The sequence below is a fragment of the Phyllobates terribilis genome, unplaced genomic scaffold (genome assembly GCF_046119375.1).
Source record: "Phyllobates terribilis strain yellow unplaced genomic scaffold, ASM4611937v1 Scaffold_10__3_contigs__length_209671492, whole genome shotgun sequence".
Taxonomy (NCBI): Eukaryota; Metazoa; Chordata; class Amphibia; order Anura; family Dendrobatidae; genus Phyllobates; species Phyllobates terribilis.
The window spans coordinates 128,474,871-128,494,964 of NW_027362770.1; positions in this window are offsets into that span (position 1 = coordinate 128,474,871).

The following is a 20,094-nucleotide window of genomic DNA, read 5'->3' on the forward strand; positions in this document are numbered from 1 at the left end:
TCCTGTTTAGCTGAAGGACCTTTCACATCATGTGATCAGTCACATTCCTGAACGGAATTTCAAAATGTGGTAATATATACAGTTGTTGCGTGTATGTCTGCTTTTATGGGCGTTTGTATGTATATGTATATATATATATATATATATATATCAGTGTTGAGTGTACATAGTGGAGCTGTATGTGTATATATGAGAGATGTGTGTAGATAGGAAAGCTATGTTTGTGACTGTAGGAGAGTTGTGTGTTTGTATGTAGCTGAGCTCTGTGTATGCTGCAGAGGTGTGTGAATGTATGTAACAGAGATGTGTGTATGTAAGACCGCTGTGTGTAACTGAGCTGTTTGTATGTATGTAGCAGAGCTGTGTGCATGCATAGCAGAGCTTAATGTGCATGTACTGTGCATTCAGCAGTGATGTGATTATGTGTGTGCTGCATAGAATGCATATAAATTGCCTGCTGCAAATGTATATGAGTATAATATACCTGCTGGAGAGAAACACTAACATTAGATCTCTATCCACACTATTCTACCTTACATCATTAAAGGTAGTATTATCAAATCCTCCACAAATTTATACCTCCAGGAAATTTAACCTGGAGTGTGATTTAATTTAAAGGGAGTTCAATAGTAAGAAAAATATGATACTTTCCATAAATTAGTAGCAAAATGTTTAAACGACACCTATCATAAAAACAGCCTCCTCCATATCCCCTCAAGCTGTCCTATCCATCACCAAGATAGGTGCATTTTCTGCCATTTAGGTAGAAGTAATCTTCAAACAATTTGCTTCTAATTTAGATAAAGTACCAGCAAGGTAAATCATGCAAACTCTACATGTGATGATTGTCTATTAAACAATAGTTGTAATATTTTTTTGTAAACTTCCATTTTCTCTATGCCCGACCTACACTACTTCATTTTTTTAATAGGTAGTAGTACATAATGACATGGCCTTCACCTATAACATCCGTACATCTACTGAACTGGGCACCATCAGTCGTATTTAACAGGTCCCAAATACTTAAATGCATCTCAATATGTCTTCTAGAAAGGCTGTCAGGCTTATAAAGTTTACTGGAAGAATATTAAAATTATAGGAAGAGTGTGACAATTTATCAGTGCCTAAAGGCACCACAAAAAAACTCAGCATGGTAAAACTCTTGGTTTTGACCCGTTATAACATACATGGCAAAAATGCATTGTAAACAAATGTAATTTTTAACACCAGTATCTATTAGACAATAAGACGTACTTTTTAGCAATGAAAAAACTTGCTAAAATATGTATTATTCTTACAGTCCGGAGGCAGCGTATTCAGAATGAGGAGAATGCTGACAGCATCCTTCCTGATCAATGAGAGAACTGTTCTCTCTGTGCTTGCCCTTCACTGATCTATCTGATCGGTGTGGTACTGGAGAGAAAGATACTGGGACTTGTAAGGAAACTGAACGTTCCTGTTTAGCTGAAGGACCTTTCACATCATGTGATCAGTCACATTCCTGAACGGAATTTCAAAATGTGGTAATATATACAGTTGTTGCGTGTATGTCTGTTTTTATGGGCATTTGTATGTATATGTATATATATATATATATATATATATATATATATATATATCAGTGTTGAGTGTACATAGTGGAGCTGTATGTGTATATATGAGAGATGTGTGTAGATAGGAAAGCTATGTTTGTGACTGTAGGAGAGTTGTGTGTTTGTATGTAGCTGAGCTCTGTGTATGCTGCAGAGGTGTGTGAATGTATGTAACAGAGATGTGTGTATGTAAGACCGCTGTGTGTAACTGAGCTGTTTGTATGTATGTAGCAGAGCTGTGTGCATGCATAGCAGAGCTTAATGTGCATGTACTGTGCATTCAGCAGTGATGTGATTATGTGTGTGCTGCATAGAATGCATATAAATTGCCTGCTGCAAATGTATAAGAGTATAATATACCTGCTGCAGAGAAACACTAACATTAGATCTCTATCCACACTATTCTACCTTACATCATTAACGGTAGTATTATCAAATCCTCCACAAATTTATACCTCCAGGAAATTTAACCTGGAGTGTGATTTAATTTAAGGGGAGTTCAATAGTAAGAAAAATATGATACTTTCCATAAATTAGTAGCAAAGTGTTTAAACGACACCTATCATAAAAACAGCCTCCTCCATATCCCCTCAAGCTGTCCTATCCATCACCAAGATAGGTGCATTTTCTGCCATTTAGGTAGAAGTAATCTTCAAACAATTTGCTTCTAATTTAGATAAAGTACCAGCAAGGTAAATCATGCAAACTCTACATGTGATGATTGTCTATTAAACAATAGTTGTAATATTTTTTTGTAAACTTCCATTTTCTCTATGCCCGATCTACACTACTTCATTTTTTTAGTAGGTAGTAGTACATAATGACATGGCCTTCACCTATAACATCCGTACATCTACTGAACTGGGCACCATCAGTCGTATTTAACAGGTCCCAAATACTTAAATGCATCTCAATATGTCTTCTAGAAAGGCTGTCAGGCTTATAAAGTTTACTGGAAGAATATTAAAATTATAGGAAGAGTGTGACAATTTATCAGTGCCTAAAGGCACCACAAAAAAACTCAGCATGGTAAAACTCTTGGTTTTGACCCGTTATAACATACATGGCAAAAATGCATTGTAAACAAATGTAATTTTTAACACCAGTATCTATTAGACAATAAGACGTACTTTTTAGCAATGAAAAAACTTGCTAAAATATGTATTATTCTTACAGTCCGGAGGCAGCGTATTCAGAATGAGGAGAATGCTGACAGCATCCTTCCTGATCAATGAGAGAACTGTTCTCTCTGTGCTTGCCCTTCACTGATCTATCTGATCGGTGTGGTACTGGAGAGAAAGATACTGGGACTTGTAAGGAAACTGAACGTTCCTGTTTAGCTGAAGGACCTTTCACATCATGTGATCAGTCACATTCCTGAACGGAATTTCAAAATGTGGTAATATATACAGTTGTTGCGTGTATGTCTGTTTTTATGGGCGTTTGTATGTATATGTATATATATATATATATATATATATATATATATATATATATCAGTGTTGAGTGTACATAGTGGAGCTGTATGTGTATATATGAGAGATGTGTGTAGATAGGAAAGCTATGTTTGTGACTGTAGGAGAGTTGTGTGTTTGTATGTAGCTGAGCTCTGTGTATGCTGCAGAGGTGTGTGAATGTATGTAACAGAGATGTGTGTATGTAAGACCGCTGTGTGTAACTGAGCTGTTTGTATGTATGTAGCAGAGCTGTGTGCATGCATAGCAGAGCTTAATGTGCATGTACTGTGCATTCAGCAGTGATGTGATTATGTGTGTGCTGCATAGAATGCATATAAATTGCCTGCTGCAAATGTATAAGAGTATAATATACCTGCTGCAGAGAAACACTAACATTAGATCTCTATCCACACTATTCTACCTTACATCATTAACGGTAGTATTATCAAATCCTCCACAAATTTATACCTCCAGGAAATTTAACCTGGAGTGTGATTTAATTTAAGGGGAGTTCAATAGTAAGAAAAATATGATACTTTCCATAAATTAGTAGCAAAGTGTTTAAACGACACCTATCATAAAAACAGCCTCCTCCATATCCCCTCAAGCTGTCCTATCCATCACCAAGATAGGTGCATTTTCTGCCATTTAGGTAGAAGTAATCTTCAAACAATTTGCTTCTAATTTAGATAAAGTACCAGCAAGGTAAATCATGCAAACTCTACATGTGATGATTGTCTATTAAACAATAGTTGTAATATTTTTTTGTAAACTTCCATTTTCTCTATGCCCGATCTACACTACTTCATTTTTTTAGTAGGTAGTAGTACATAATGACATGGCCTTCACCTATAACATCCGTACATCTACTGAACTGGGCACCATCAGTCGTATTTAACAGGTCCCAAATACTTAAATGCATCTCAATATGTCTTCTAGAAAGGCTGTCAGGCTTATAAAGTTTACTGGAAGAATATTAAAATTATAGGAAGAGTGTGACAATTTATCAGTGCCTAAAGGCACCACAAAAAAACTCAGCATGGTAAAACTCTTGGTTTTGACCCGTTATAACATACATGGCAAAAATGCATTGTAAACAAATGTAATTTTTAACACCAGTATCTATTAGACAATAAGACGTACTTTTTAGCAATGAAAAAACTTGCTAAAATATGTATTATTCTTACAGTCCGGAGGCAGCGTATTCAGAATGAGGAGAATGCTGACAGCATCCTTCCTGATCAATGAGAGAACTGTTCTCTCTGTGCTTGCCCTTCACTGATCTATCTGATCGGTGTGGTACTGGAGACAAAGATACTGGGACTTGTAAGGAAACTGAACGTTCCTGTTTAGCTGAAGGACCTTTCACATCATGTGATCAGTCACATTCCTGAACGGAATTTCAAAATGTGGTAATATATACAGTTGTTGCGTGTATGTCTGCTTTTATGGGCGTTTGTATGTATATGTATATATATATATATATATATATATATATATATATATATCAGTGTTGAGTGTACATAGTGGAGCTGTATGTGTATATATGAGAGATGTGTGTAGATAGGAAAGCTATGTTTGTGACTGTAGGAGAGTTGTGTGTTTGTATGTAGCTGAGCTCTGTGTATGCTGCAGAGGTGTGTGAATGTATGTAACAGAGATGTGTGTATGTAAGACCGCTGTGTGTAACTGAGCTGTTTGTATGTATGTAGCAGAGCTGTGTGCATGCATAGCAGAGCTTAATGTGCATGTACTGTGCATTCAGCAGTGATGTGATTATGTGTGTGCTGCATAGAATGCATATAAATTGCCTGCTGCAAATGTATATGAGTATAATATACCTGCTGCAGAGAAACACTAACATTAGATCTCTATCCACACTATTCTACCTTACATCATTAACGGTAGTATTATCAAATCCTCCACAAATTTATACCTCCAGGAAATTTAACCTGGAGTGTGATTTAATTTAAGGGGAGTTCAATAGTAAGAAAAATATGATACTTTCCATAAATTAGTAGCAAAATGTTTAAACGACACCTATCATAAAAACAGCCTCCTCCATATCCCCTCAAGCTGTCCTATCCATCACCAAGATAGGTGCATTTTCTGCCATTTAGGTAGAAGTAATCTTCAAACAATTTGCTTCTAATTTAGATAAAGTACCAGCAAGGTAAATCATGCAAACTCTACATGTGATGATTGTCTATTAAACAATAGTTGTAATATTTTTTTGTAAACTTCCATTTTCTCTATGCCCGATCTACACTACTTCATTTTTTTAGTAGGTAGTAGTACATAATGACATGGCCTTCACCTATAACATCCGTACATCTACTGAACTGGGCACCATCAGTCGTATTTAACAGGTCCCAAATACTTAAATGCATCTCAATATGTCTTCTAGAAAGGCTGTCAGGCTTATAAAGTTTACTGGAAGAATATTAAAATTATAGGAAGAGTGTGACAATTTATCAGTGCCTAAAGGCACCACAAAAAAACTCAGCATGGTAAAACTCTTGGTTTTGACCCGTTATAACATACATGGCAAAAATGCATTGTAAACAAATGTAATTTTTAACACCAGTATCTATTAGACAATAAGACGTACTTTTTAGCAATGAAAAAACTTGCTAAAATATGTATTATTCTTACAGTCCGGAGGCAGCGTATTCAGAATGAGGAGAATGCTGACAGCATCCTTCCTGATCAATGAGAGAACTGTTCTCTCTGTGCTTGCCCTTCACTGATCTATCTGATCGGTGTGGTACTGGAGAGAAAGATACTGGGACTTGTAAGGAAACTGAACGTTCCTGTTTAGCTGAAGGACCTTTCACATCATGTGATCAGTCACATTCCTGAACGGAATTTCAAAATGTGGTAATATATACAGTTGTTGCGTGTATGTCTGTTTTTATGGGCATTTGTATGTATATGTATATATATATATATATATATATATATATATATATCAGTGTTGAGTGTACATAGTGGAGCTGTATGTGTATATATGAGAGATGTGTGTAGATAGGAAAGCTATGTTTGTGACTGTAGGAGAGTTGTGTGTTTGTATGTAGCTGAGCTCTGTGTATGCTGCAGAGGTGTGTGAATGTATGTAACAGAGATGTGTGTATGTAAGACCGCTGTGTGTAACTGAGCTGTTTGTATGTATGTAGCAGAGCTGTGTGCATGCATAGCAGAGCTTAATGTGCATGTACTGTGCATTCAGCAGTGATGTGATTATGTGTGTGCTGCATAGAATGCATATAAATTGCCTGCTGCAAATGTATAAGAGTATAATATACCTGCTGCAGAGAAACACTAACATTAGATCTCTATCCACACTATTCTACCTTACATCATTAACGGTAGTATTATCAAATCCTCCACAAATTTATACCTCCAGGAAATTTAACCTGGAGTGTGATTTAATTTAAGGGGAGTTCAATAGTAAGAAAAATATGATACTTTCCATAAATTAGTAGCAAAGTGTTTAAACGACACCTATCATAAAAACAGCCTCCTCCATATCCCCTCAAGCTGTCCTATCCATCACCAAGATAGGTGCATTTTCTGCCATTTAGGTAGAAGTAATCTTCAAACAATTTGCTTCTAATTTAGATAAAGTACCAGCAAGGTAAATCATGCAAACTCTACATGTGATGATTGTCTATTAAACAATAGTTGTAATATTTTTTTGTAAACTTCCATTTTCTCTATGCCCGATCTACACTACTTCATTTTTTTAGTAGGTAGTAGTACATAATGACATGGCCTTCACCTATAACATCCGTACATCTACTGAACTGGGCACCATCAGTCGTATTTAACAGGTCCCAAATACTTAAATGCATCTCAATATGTCTTCTAGAAAGGCTGTCAGGCTTATAAAGTTTACTGGAAGAATATTAAAATTATAGGAAGAGTGTGACAATTTATCAGTGCCTAAAGGCACCACAAAAAAACTCAGCATGGTAAAACTCTTGGTTTTGACCCGTTATAACATACATGGCAAAAATGCATTGTAAACAAATGTAATTTTTAACACCAGTATCTATTAGACAATAAGACGTACTTTTTAGCAATGAAAAAACTTGCTAAAATATGTATTATTCTTACAGTCCGGAGGCAGCGTATTCAGAATGAGGAGAATGCTGACAGCATCCTTCCTGATCAATGAGAGAACTGTTCTCTCTGTGCTTGCCCTTCACTGATCTATCTGATCGGTGTGGTACTGGAGAGAAAGATACTGGGACTTGTAAGGAAACTGAACGTTCCTGTTTAGCTGAAGGACCTTTCACATCATGTGATCAGTCACATTCCTGAACGGAATTTCAAAATGTGGTAATATATACAGTTGTTGCGTGTATGTCTGTTTTTATGGGCGTTTGTATGTATATGTATATATATATATATATATATATATATATATATATATATCAGTGTTGAGTGTACATAGTGGAGCTGTATGTGTATATATGAGAGATGTGTGTAGATAGGAAAGCTATGTTTGTGACTGTAGGAGAGTTGTGTGTTTGTATGTAGCTGAGCTCTGTGTATGCTGCAGAGGTGTGTGAATGTATGTAACAGAGATGTGTGTATGTAAGACCGCTGTGTGTAACTGAGCTGTTTGTATGTATGTAGCAGAGCTGTGTGCATGCATAGCAGAGCTTAATGTGCATGTACTGTGCATTCAGCAGTGATGTGATTATGTGTGTGCTGCATAGAATGCATATAAATTGCCTGCTGCAAATGTATAAGAGTATAATATACCTGCTGCAGAGAAACACTAACATTAGATCTCTATCCACACTATTCTACCTTACATCATTAACGGTAGTATTATCAAATCCTCCACAAATTTATACCTCCAGGAAATTTAACCTGGAGTGTGATTTAATTTAAGGGGAGTTCAATAGTAAGAAAAATATGATACTTTCCATAAATTAGTAGCAAAGTGTTTAAACGACACCTATCATAAAAACAGCCTCCTCCATATCCCCTCAAGCTGTCCTATCCATCACCAAGATAGGTGCATTTTCTGCCATTTAGGTAGAAGTAATCTTCAAACAATTTGCTTCTAATTTAGATAAAGTACCAGCAAGGTAAATCATGCAAACTCTACATGTGATGATTGTCTATTAAACAATAGTTGTAATATTTTTTTGTAAACTTCCATTTTCTCTATGCCCGATCTACACTACTTCATTTTTTTAGTAGGTAGTAGTACATAATGACATGGCCTTCACCTATAACATCCGTACATCTACTGAACTGGGCACCATCAGTCGTATTTAACAGGTCCCAAATACTTAAATGCATCTCAATATGTCTTCTAGAAAGGCTGTCAGGCTTATAAAGTTTACTGGAAGAATATTAAAATTATAGGAAGAGTGTGACAATTTATCAGTGCCTAAAGGCACCACAAAAAAACTCAGCATGGTAAAACTCTTGGTTTTGACCCGTTATAACATACATGGCAAAAATGCATTGTAAACAAATGTAATTTTTAACACCAGTATCTATTAGACAATAAGACGTACTTTTTAGCAATGAAAAAACTTGCTAAAATATGTATTATTCTTACAGTCCGGAGGCAGCGTATTCAGAATGAGGAGAATGCTGACAGCATCCTTCCTGATCAATGAGAGAACTGTTCTCTCTGTGCTTGCCCTTCACTGATCTATCTGATCGGTGTGGTACTGGAGACAAAGATACTGGGACTTGTAAGGAAACTGAACGTTCCTGTTTAGCTGAAGGACCTTTCACATCATGTGATCAGTCACATTCCTGAACGGAATTTCAAAATGTGGTAATATATACAGTTGTTGCGTGTATGTCTGCTTTTATGGGCGTTTGTATGTATATGTATATATATATATATATATATATATATATATATATATATCAGTGTTGAGTGTACATAGTGGAGCTGTATGTGTATATATGAGAGATGTGTGTAGATAGGAAAGCTATGTTTGTGACTGTAGGAGAGTTGTGTGTTTGTATGTAGCTGAGCTCTGTGTATGCTGCAGAGGTGTGTGAATGTATGTAACAGAGATGTGTGTATGTAAGACCGCTGTGTGTAACTGAGCTGTTTGTATGTATGTAGCAGAGCTGTGTGCATGCATAGCAGAGCTTAATGTGCATGTACTGTGCATTCAGCAGTGATGTGATTATGTGTGTGCTGCATAGAATGCATATAAATTGCCTGCTGCAAATGTATATGAGTATAATATACCTGCTGCAGAGAAACACTAACATTAGATCTCTATCCACACTATTCTACCTTACATCATTAACGGTAGTATTATCAAATCCTCCACAAATTTATACCTCCAGGAAATTTAACCTGGAGTGTGATTTAATTTAAGGGGAGTTCAATAGTAAGAAAAATATGATACTTTCCATAAATTAGTAGCAAAATGTTTAAACGACACCTATCATAAAAACAGCCTCCTCCATATCCCCTCAAGCTGTCCTATCCATCACCAAGATAGGTGCATTTTCTGCCATTTAGGTAGAAGTAATCTTCAAACAATTTGCTTCTAATTTAGATAAAGTACCAGCAAGGTAAATCATGCAAACTCTACATGTGATGATTGTCTATTAAACAATAGTTGTAATATTTTTTTGTAAACTTCCATTTTCTCTATGCCCGATCTACACTACTTCATTTTTTTAGTAGGTAGTAGTACATAATGACATGGCCTTCACCTATAACATCCGTACATCTACTGAACTGGGCACCATCAGTCGTATTTAACAGGTCCCAAATACTTAAATGCATCTCAATATGTCTTCTAGAAAGGCTGTCAGGCTTATAAAGTTTACTGGAAGAATATTAAAATTATAGGAAGAGTGTGACAATTTATCAGTGCCTAAAGGCACCACAAAAAAACTCAGCATGGTAAAACTCTTGGTTTTGACCCGTTATAACATAAATGGCAAAAATGCATTGTAAATAAATGTAATTTTTAACACCAGTATCTATTAGACAATAAGACGTACTTTTTAGCAATGAAAAAACTTGCTAAAATATGTATTATTCTTACAGTCCGGAGGCAGCGTATTCAGAATGAGGAGAATGCTGACAGCATCCTTCCTGATCAATGAGAGAACTGTTCTCTCTGTGCTTGCCCTTCACTGATCTATCTGATCGGTGTGGTACTGGAGAGAAAGATACTGGGACTTGTAAGGAAACTGAACGTTCCTGTTTAGCTGAAGGACCTTTCACATCATGTGATCAGTCACATTCCTGAACGGAATTTCAAAATGTGGTAATATATACAGTTGTTGCGTGTATGTCTGTTTTTATGGGCGTTTGTATGTATATGTATATATATATATATATATATATATATATATATATATCAGTGTTGAGTGTACATAGTGGAGCTGTATGTGTATATATGAGAGATGTGTGTAGATAGGAAAGCTATGTTTGTGACTGTAGGAGAGTTGTGTGTTTGTATGTAGCTGAGCTCTGTGTATGCTGCAGAGGTGTGTGAATGTATGTAACAGAGATGTGTGTATGTAAGACCGCTGTGTGTAACTGAGCTGTTTGTATGTATGTAGCAGAGCTGTGTGCATGCATAGCAGAGCTTAATGTGCATGTACTGTGCATTCAGCAGTGATGTGATTATGTGTGTGCTGCATAGAATGCATATAAATTGCCTGCTGCAAATGTATAAGAGTATAATATACCTGCTGCAGAGAAACACTAACATTAGATCTCTATCCACACTATTCTACCTTACATCATTAACGGTAGTATTATCAAATCCTCCACAAATTTATACCTCCAGGAAATTTAACCTGGAGTGTGATTTAATTTAAGGGGAGTTCAATAGTAAGAAAAATATGATACTTTCCATAAATTAGTAGCAAAGTGTTTAAACGACACCTATCATAAAAACAGCCTCCTCCATATCCCCTCAAGCTGTCCTATCCATCACCAAGATAGGTGCATTTTCTGCCATTTAGGTAGAAGTAATCTTCAAACAATTTGCTTCTAATTTAGATAAAGTACCAGCAAGGTAAATCATGCAAACTCTACATGTGATGATTGTCTATTAAACAATAGTTGTAATATTTTTTTGTAAACTTCCATTTTCTCTATGCCCGATCTACACTACTTCATTTTTTTAGTAGGTAGTAGTACATAATGACATGGCCTTCACCTATAACATCCGTACATCTACTGAACTGGGCACCATCAGTCGTATTTAACAGGTCCCAAATACTTAAATGCATCTCAATATGTCTTCTAGAAAGGCTGTCAGGCTTATAAAGTTTACTGGAAGAATATTAAAATTATAGGAAGAGTGTGACAATTTATCAGTGCCTAAAGGCACCACAAAAAAACTCAGCATGGTAAAACTCTTGGTTTTGACCCGTTATAACATACATGGCAAAAATGCATTGTAAACAAATGTAATTTTTAACACCAGTATCTATTAGACAATAAGACGTACTTTTTAGCAATGAAAAAACTTGCTAAAATATGTATTATTCTTACAGTCCGGAGGCAGCGTATTCAGAATGAGGAGAATGCTGACAGCATCCTTCCTGATCAATGAGAGAACTGTTCTCTCTGTGCTTGCCCTTCACTGATCTATCTGATCGGTGTGGTACTGGAGAGAAAGATACTGGGACTTGTAAGGAAACTGAACGTTCCTGTTTAGCTGAAGGACCTTTCACATCATGTGATCAGTCACATTCCTGAACGGAATTTCAAAATGTGGTAATATATACAGTTGTTGCGTGTATGTCTGTTTTTATGGGCGTTTGTATGTATATGTATATATATATATATATATATATATATATATATATCAGTGTTGAGTGTACATAGTGGAGCTGTATGTGTATATATGAGAGATGTGTGTAGATAGGAAAGCTATGTTTGTGACTGTAGGAGAGTTGTGTGTTTGTATGTAGCTGAGCTCTGTGTATGCTGCAGAGGTGTGTGAATGTATGTAACAGAGATGTGTGTATGTAAGACCGCTGTGTGTAACTGAGCTGTTTGTATGTATGTAGCAGAGCTGTGTGCATGCATAGCAGAGCTTAATGTGCATGTACTGTGCATTCAGCAGTGATGTGATTATGTGTGTGCTGCATAGAATGCATATAAATTGCCTGCTGCAAATGTATAAGAGTATAATATACCTGCTGCAGAGAAACACTAACATTAGATCTCTATCCACACTATTCTACCTTACATCATTAACGGTAGTATTATCAAATCCTCCACAAATTTATACCTCCAGGAAATTTAACCTGGAGTGTGATTTAATTTAAGGGGAGTTCAATAGTAAGAAAAATATGATACTTTCCATAAATTAGTAGCAAAGTGTTTAAACGACACCTATCATAAAAACAGCCTCCTCCATATCCCCTCAAGCTGTCCTATCCATCACCAAGATAGGTGCATTTTCTGCCATTTAGGTAGAAGTAATCTTCAAACAATTTGCTTCTAATTTAGATAAAGTACCAGCAAGGTAAATCATGCAAACTCTACATGTGATGATTGTCTATTAAACAATAGTTGTAATATTTTTTTGTAAACTTCCATTTTCTCTATGCCCGATCTACACTACTTCATTTTTTTAGTAGGTAGTAGTACATAATGACATGGCCTTCACCTATAACATCCGTACATCTACTGAACTGGGCACCATCAGTCGTATTTAACAGGTCCCAAATACTTAAATGCATCTCAATATGTCTTCTAGAAAGGCTGTCAGGCTTATAAAGTTTACTGGAAGAATATTAAAATTATAGGAAGAGTGTGACAATTTATCAGTGCCTAAAGGCACCACAAAAAAACTCAGCATGGTAAAACTCTTGGTTTTGACCCGTTATAACATACATGGCAAAAATGCATTGTAAACAAATGTAATTTTTAACACCAGTATCTATTAGACAATAAGACGTACTTTTTAGCAATGAAAAAACTTGCTAAAATATGTATTATTCTTACAGTCCGGAGGCAGCGTATTCAGAATGAGGAGAATGCTGACAGCATCCTTCCTGATCAATGAGAGAACTGTTCTCTCTGTGCTTGCCCTTCACTGATCTATCTGATCGGTGTGGTACTGGAGAGAAAGATACTGGGACTTGTAAGGAAACTGAACGTTCCTGTTTAGCTGAAGGACCTTTCACATCATGTGATCAGTCACATTCCTGAACGGAATTTCAAAATGTGGTAATATATACAGTTGTTGCGTGTATGTCTGCTTTTATGGGCGTTTGTATGTATATGTATATATATATATATATATATATATATATATATCAGTGTTGAGTGTACATAGTGGAGCTGTATGTGTATATATGAGAGATGTGTGTAGATAGGAAAGCTATGTTTGTGACTGTAGGAGAGTTGTGTGTTTGTATGTAGCTGAGCTCTGTGTATGCTGCAGAGGTGTGTGAATGTATGTAACAGAGATGTGTGTATGTAAGACCGCTGTGTGTAACTGAGCTGTTTGTATGTATGTAGCAGAGCTGTGTGCATGCATAGCAGAGCTTAATGTGCATGTACTGTGCATTCAGCAGTGATGTGATTATGTGTGTGCTGCATAGAATGCATATAAATTGCCTGCTGCAAATGTATATGAGTATAATATACCTGCTGCAGAGAAACACTAACATTAGATCTCTATCCACACTATTCTACCTTACATCATTAACGGTAGTATTATCAAATCCTCCACAAATTTATACCTCCAGGAAATTTAACCTGGAGTGTGATTTAATTTAAGGGGAGTTCAATAGTAAGAAAAATATGATACTTTCCATAAATTAGTAGCAAAATGTTTAAACGACACCTATCATAAAAACAGCCTCCTCCATATCCCCTCAAGCTGTCCTATCCATCACCAAGATAGGTGCATTTTCTGCCATTTAGGTAGAAGTAATCTTCAAACAATTTGCTTCTAATTTAGATAAAGTACCAGCAAGGTAAATCATGCAAACTCTACATGTGATGATTGTCTATTAAACAATAGTTGTAATATTTTTTTGTAAACTTCCATTTTCTCTATGCCCGATCTACACTACTTCATTTTTTTAGTAGGTAGTAGTACATAATGACATGGCCTTCACCTATAACATCCGTACATCTACTGAACTGGGCACCATCAGTCGTATTTAACAGGTCCCAAATACTTAAATGCATCTCAATATGTCTTCTAGAAAGGCTGTCAGGCTTATAAAGTTTACTGGAAGAATATTAAAATTATAGGAAGAGTGTGACAATTTATCAGTGCCTAAAGGCACCACAAAAAAACTCAGCATGGTAAAACTCTTGGTTTTGACCCGTTATAACATAAATGGCAAAAATGCATTGTAAATAAATGTAATTTTTAACACCAGTATCTATTAGACAATAAGACGTACTTTTTAGCAATGAAAAAACTTGCTAAAATATGTATTATTCTTACAGTCCGGAGGCAGCGTATTCAGAATGAGGAGAATGCTGACAGCATCCTTCCTGATCAATGAGAGAACTGTTCTCTCTGTGCTTGCCCTTCACTGATCTATCTGATCGGTGTGGTACTGGAGAGAAAGATACTGGGACTTGTAAGGAAACTGAACGTTCCTGTTTAGCTGAAGGACCTTTCACATCATGTGATCAGTCACATTCCTGAACGGAATTTCAAAATGTGGTAATATATACAGTTGTTGCGTGTATGTCTGTTTTTATGGGCGTTTGTATGTATATGTATATATATATATATATATATATATATATATATATATATATATCAGTGTTGAGTGTACATAGTGGAGCTGTATGTGTATATATGAGAGATGTGTGTAGATAGGAAAGCTATGTTTGTGACTGTAGGAGAGTTGTGTGTTTGTATGTAGCTGAGCTCTGTGTATGCTGCAGAGGTGTGTGAATGTATGTAACAGAGATGTGTGTATGTAAGACCGCTGTGTGTAACTGAGCTGTTTGTATGTATGTAGCAGAGCTGTGTGCATGCATAGCAGAGCTTAATGTGCATGTACTGTGCATTCAGCAGTGATGTGATTATGTGTGTGCTGCATAGAATGCATATAAATTGCCTGCTGCAAATGTATAAGAGTATAATATACCTGCTGCAGAGAAACACTAACATTAGATCTCTATCCACACTATTCTACCTTACATCATTAACGGTAGTATTATCAAATCCTCCACAAATTTATACCTCCAGGAAATTTAACCTGGAGTGTGATTTAATTTAAGGGGAGTTCAATAGTAAGAAAAATATGATACTTTCCATAAATTAGTAGCAAAGTGTTTAAACGACACCTATCATAAAAACAGCCTCCTCCATATCCCCTCAAGCTGTCCTATCCATCACCAAGATAGGTGCATTTTCTGCCATTTAGGTAGAAGTAATCTTCAAACAATTTGCTTCTAATTTAGATAAAGTACCAGCAAGGTAAATCATGCAAACTCTACATGTGATGATTGTCTATTAAACAATAGTTGTAATATTTTTTTGTAAACTTCCATTTTCTCTATGCCCGATCTACACTACTTCATTTTTTTAGTAGGTAGTAGTACATAATGACATGGCCTTCACCTATAACATCCGTACATCTACTGAACTGGGCACCATCAGTCGTATTTAACAGGTCCCAAATACTTAAATGCATCTCAATATGTCTTCTAGAAAGGCTGTCAGGCTTATAAAGTTTACTGGAAGAATATTAAAATTATAGGAAGAGTGTGACAATTTATCAGTGCCTAAAGGCACCACAAAAAAACTCAGCATGGTAAAACTCTTGGTTTTGACCCGTTATAACATACATGGCAAAAATGCATTGTAAACAAATGTAATTTTTAACACCAGTATCTATTAGACAATAAGACGTACTTTTTAGCAATGAAAAAACTTGCTAAAATATGTATTATTCTTACAGTCCGGAGGCAGCGTATTCAGAATGAGGAGAATGCTGACAGCATCCTTCCTGATCAATGAGAGAACTGTTCTCTCTGTGCTTGCCCTTCACTGATCTATCTGATCGGTGTGGTACTGGAGAGAAAGATACTGGGACTTGTAAGGAAACTGAACGTTCCTGTTTAGCTGAAGGACCTTTCACATCATGTGATCAGTCACATTCCTGAACGGAATTTCAAAATGTGGTAATATATACAGTTGTTGCGTGTATGTCTGTTTTTATGGGCGTTTGTATGTATATGTATATATATATATATATATATATATATATATATCAGTGTTGAGTGTACATAGTGGAGCTGTATGTGTATATATGAGAGATGTGTGTAGATAGGAAAGCTATGTTTGTGACTGTAGGAGAGTTGTGTGTTTGTATGTAGCTGAGCTCTGTGTATGCTGCAGAGGTGTGTGAATGTATGTAACAGAGATGTGTGTATGTAAGACCGCTGTGTGTAACTGAGCTGTTTGTATGTATGTAGCAGAGCTGTGTGCATGCATAGCAGAGCTTAATGTGCATGTACTGTGCATTCAGCAGTGATGTGATTATGTGTGTGCTGCATAGAATGCATATAAATTGCCTGCTGCAAATGTATAAGAGTATAATATACCTGCTGCAGAGAAACACTAACATTAGATCTCTATCCACACTATTCTACCTTACATCATTAACGGTAGTATTATCAAATCCTCCACAAATTTATACCTCCAGGAAATTTAACCTGGAGTGTGATTTAATTTAAGGGGAGTTCAATAGTAAGAAAAATATGATACTTTCCATAAATTAGTAGCAAAGTGTTTAAACGACACCTATCATAAAAACAGCCTCCTCCATATCCCCTCAAGCTGTCCTATCCATCACCAAGATAGGTGCATTTTCTGCCATTTAGGTAGAAGTAATCTTCAAACAATTTGCTTCTAATTTAGATAAAGTACCAGCAAGGTAAATCATGCAAACTCTACATGTGATGATTGTCTATTAAACAATAGTTGTAATATTTTTTTGTAAACTTCCATTTTCTCTATGCCCGATCTACACTACTTCATTTTTTTAGTAGGTAGTAGTACATAATGACATGGCCTTCACCTATAACATCCGTACATCTACTGAACTGGGCACCATCAGTCGTATTTAACAGGTCCCAAATACTTAAATGCATCTCAATATGTCTTCTAGAAAGGCTGTCAGGCTTATAAAGTTTACTGGAAGAATATTAAAATTATAGGAAGAGTGTGACAATTTATCAGTGCCTAAAGGCACCACAAAAAAACTCAGCATGGTAAAACTCTTGGTTTTGACCCGTTATAACATACATGGCAAAAATGCATTGTAAACAAATGTAATTTTTAACACCAGTATCTATTAGACAATAAGACGTACTTTTTAGCAATGAAAAAACTTGCTAAAATATGTATTATTCTTACAGTCCGGAGGCAGCGTATTCAGAATGAGGAGAATGCTGACAGCATCCTTCCTGATCAATGAGAGAACTGTTCTCTCTGTGCTTGCCCTTCACTGATCTATCTGATCGGTGTGGTACTGGAGAGAAAGATACTGGGACTTGTAAGGAAACTGAACGTTCCTGTTTAGCTGAAGGACCTTTCACATCATGTGATCAGTCACATTCCTGAACGGAATTTCAAAATGTGGTAATATATACAGTTGTTGCGTGTATGTCTGTTTTTATGGGCGTTTGTATGTATATGTATATATATATATATATATATATATATATATATCAGTGTTGAGTGTACATAGTGGAGCTGTATGTGTATATATGAGAGATGTGTGTAGATAGGAAAGCTATGTTTGTGACTGTAGGAGAGTTGTGTGTTTGTATGTAGCTGAGCTCTGTGTATGCTGCAGAGGTGTGTGAATGTATGTAACAGAGATGTGTGTATGTAAGACCGCTGTGTGTAACTGAGCTGTTTGTATGTATGTAGCAGAGCTGTGTGCATGCATAGCAGAGCTTAATGTGCATGTACTGTGCATTCAGCAGTGATGTGATTATGTGTGTGCTGCATAGAATGCATATAAATTGCCTGCTGCAAATGTATAAGAGTATAATATACCTGCTGCAGAGAAACACTAACATTAGATCTCTATCCACACTATTCTACCTTACATCATTAACGGTAGTATTATCAAATCCTCCACAAATTTATACCTCCAGGAAATTTAACCTGGAGTGTGATTTAATTTAAGGGGAGTTCAATAGTAAGAAAAATATGATACTTTCCATAAATTAGTAGCAAAGTGTTTAAACGACACCTATCATAAAAACAGCCTCCTCCATATCCCCTCAAGCTGTCCTATCCATCACCAAGATAGGTGCATTTTCTGCCATTTAGGTAGAAGTAATCTTCAAACAATTTGCTTCTAATTTAGATAAAGTACCAGCAAGGTAAATCATGCAAACTCTACATGTGATGATTGTCTATTAAACAATAGTTGTAATATTTTTTTGTAAACTTCCATTTTCTCTATGCCCGATCTACACTACTTCATTTTTTTAGTAGGTAGTAGTACATAATGACATGGCCTTCACCTATAACATCCGTACATCTACTGAACTGGGCACCATCAGTCGTATTTAACAGGTCCCAAATACTTAAATGCATCTCAATATGTCTTCTAGAAAGGCTGTCAGGCTTATAAAGTTTACTGGAAGAATATTAAAATTATAGGAAGAGTGTGACAATTTATCAGTGCCTAAAGGCACCACAAAAAAACTCAGCATGGTAAAACTCTTGGTTTTGACCCGTTATAACATACATGGCAAAAATGCATTGTAAACAAATGTAATTTTTAACACCAGTATCTATTAGACAATAAGACGTACTTTTTAGCAATGAAAAAACTTGCTAAAATATGTATTATTCTTACAGTCCGGAGGCAGCGTATTCAGAATGAGGAGAATGCTGACAGCATCCTTCCTGATCAATGAGAGAACTGTTCTCTCTGTGCTTGCCCTTCACTGATCTATCTGATCGGTGTGGTACTGGAGAGAAAGATACTGGGACTTGTAAGGAAACTGAACGTTCCTGTTTAGCTGAAGGACCTTTCACATCATGTGATCAGTCACATTCCTGAACGGAATTTCAAAATGTGGTAATATATACAGTTGTTGCGTGTATGTCTGTTTTTATGGGCGTTTGTATGTATATGTATATATATATATATATATATATATATATATATATCAGTGTTGAGTGTACATAGTGGAGCTGTATGTGTATATATGAGAGATGTGTGTAGATAGGAAAGCTATGTTTGTGACTGTAGGAGAGTTGTGTGTTTGTATGTAGCTGAGCTCTGTGTATGCTGCAGAGGTGTGTGAATGTATGTAACAGAGATGTGTGTATGTAAGACCGCTGTGTGTAACTGAGCTGTGTGTATGTATGTAGCAGAGCTGTGTGCATGCATAGCAGAGCTTAATGTGCATGTACTGTGCATTCAGCAGTGATGTGATTATGTGTGTGCTGCATAGAATGCATATAAATTGCCTGCTGCAAATGTATAAGAGTATAATATACCTGCTGCAGAGAAACACTAACATTAGATCTCTATCCACACTATTCTACCTTACATCATTAACGGTAGTATTATCAAATCCTCCACAAATTTATACCTCCAGGAAATTTAACCTGGAGTGTGATTTAATTTAAGGGGAGTTCAATAGTAAGAAAAATATGATACTTTCCATAAGTTAGTAGCAAAGTGTTTAAACGACACCTATCATAAAAACAGCCTCCTCCATATCCCCTCAAGCTGTCCTATCCATCACCAAGATAGGTGCATTTTCTGCCATTTAGGTAGAAGTAATCTTCAAACAATTTGCTTCTAATTTAGATAAAGTACCAGCAAGGTAAATCATGCAAACTCTACATGTGATGATTGTCTATTAAACAATAGTTGTAATATTTTTTTGTAAACTTCCATTTTCTCTATGCCCGATCTACACTACTTCATTTTTTTAGTAGGTAGTAGTACATAATGACATGGCCTTCACCTATAACATCCGTACATCTACTGAACTGGGCACCATCAGTCGTATTTAACAGGTCCCAAATACTTAAATGCATCTC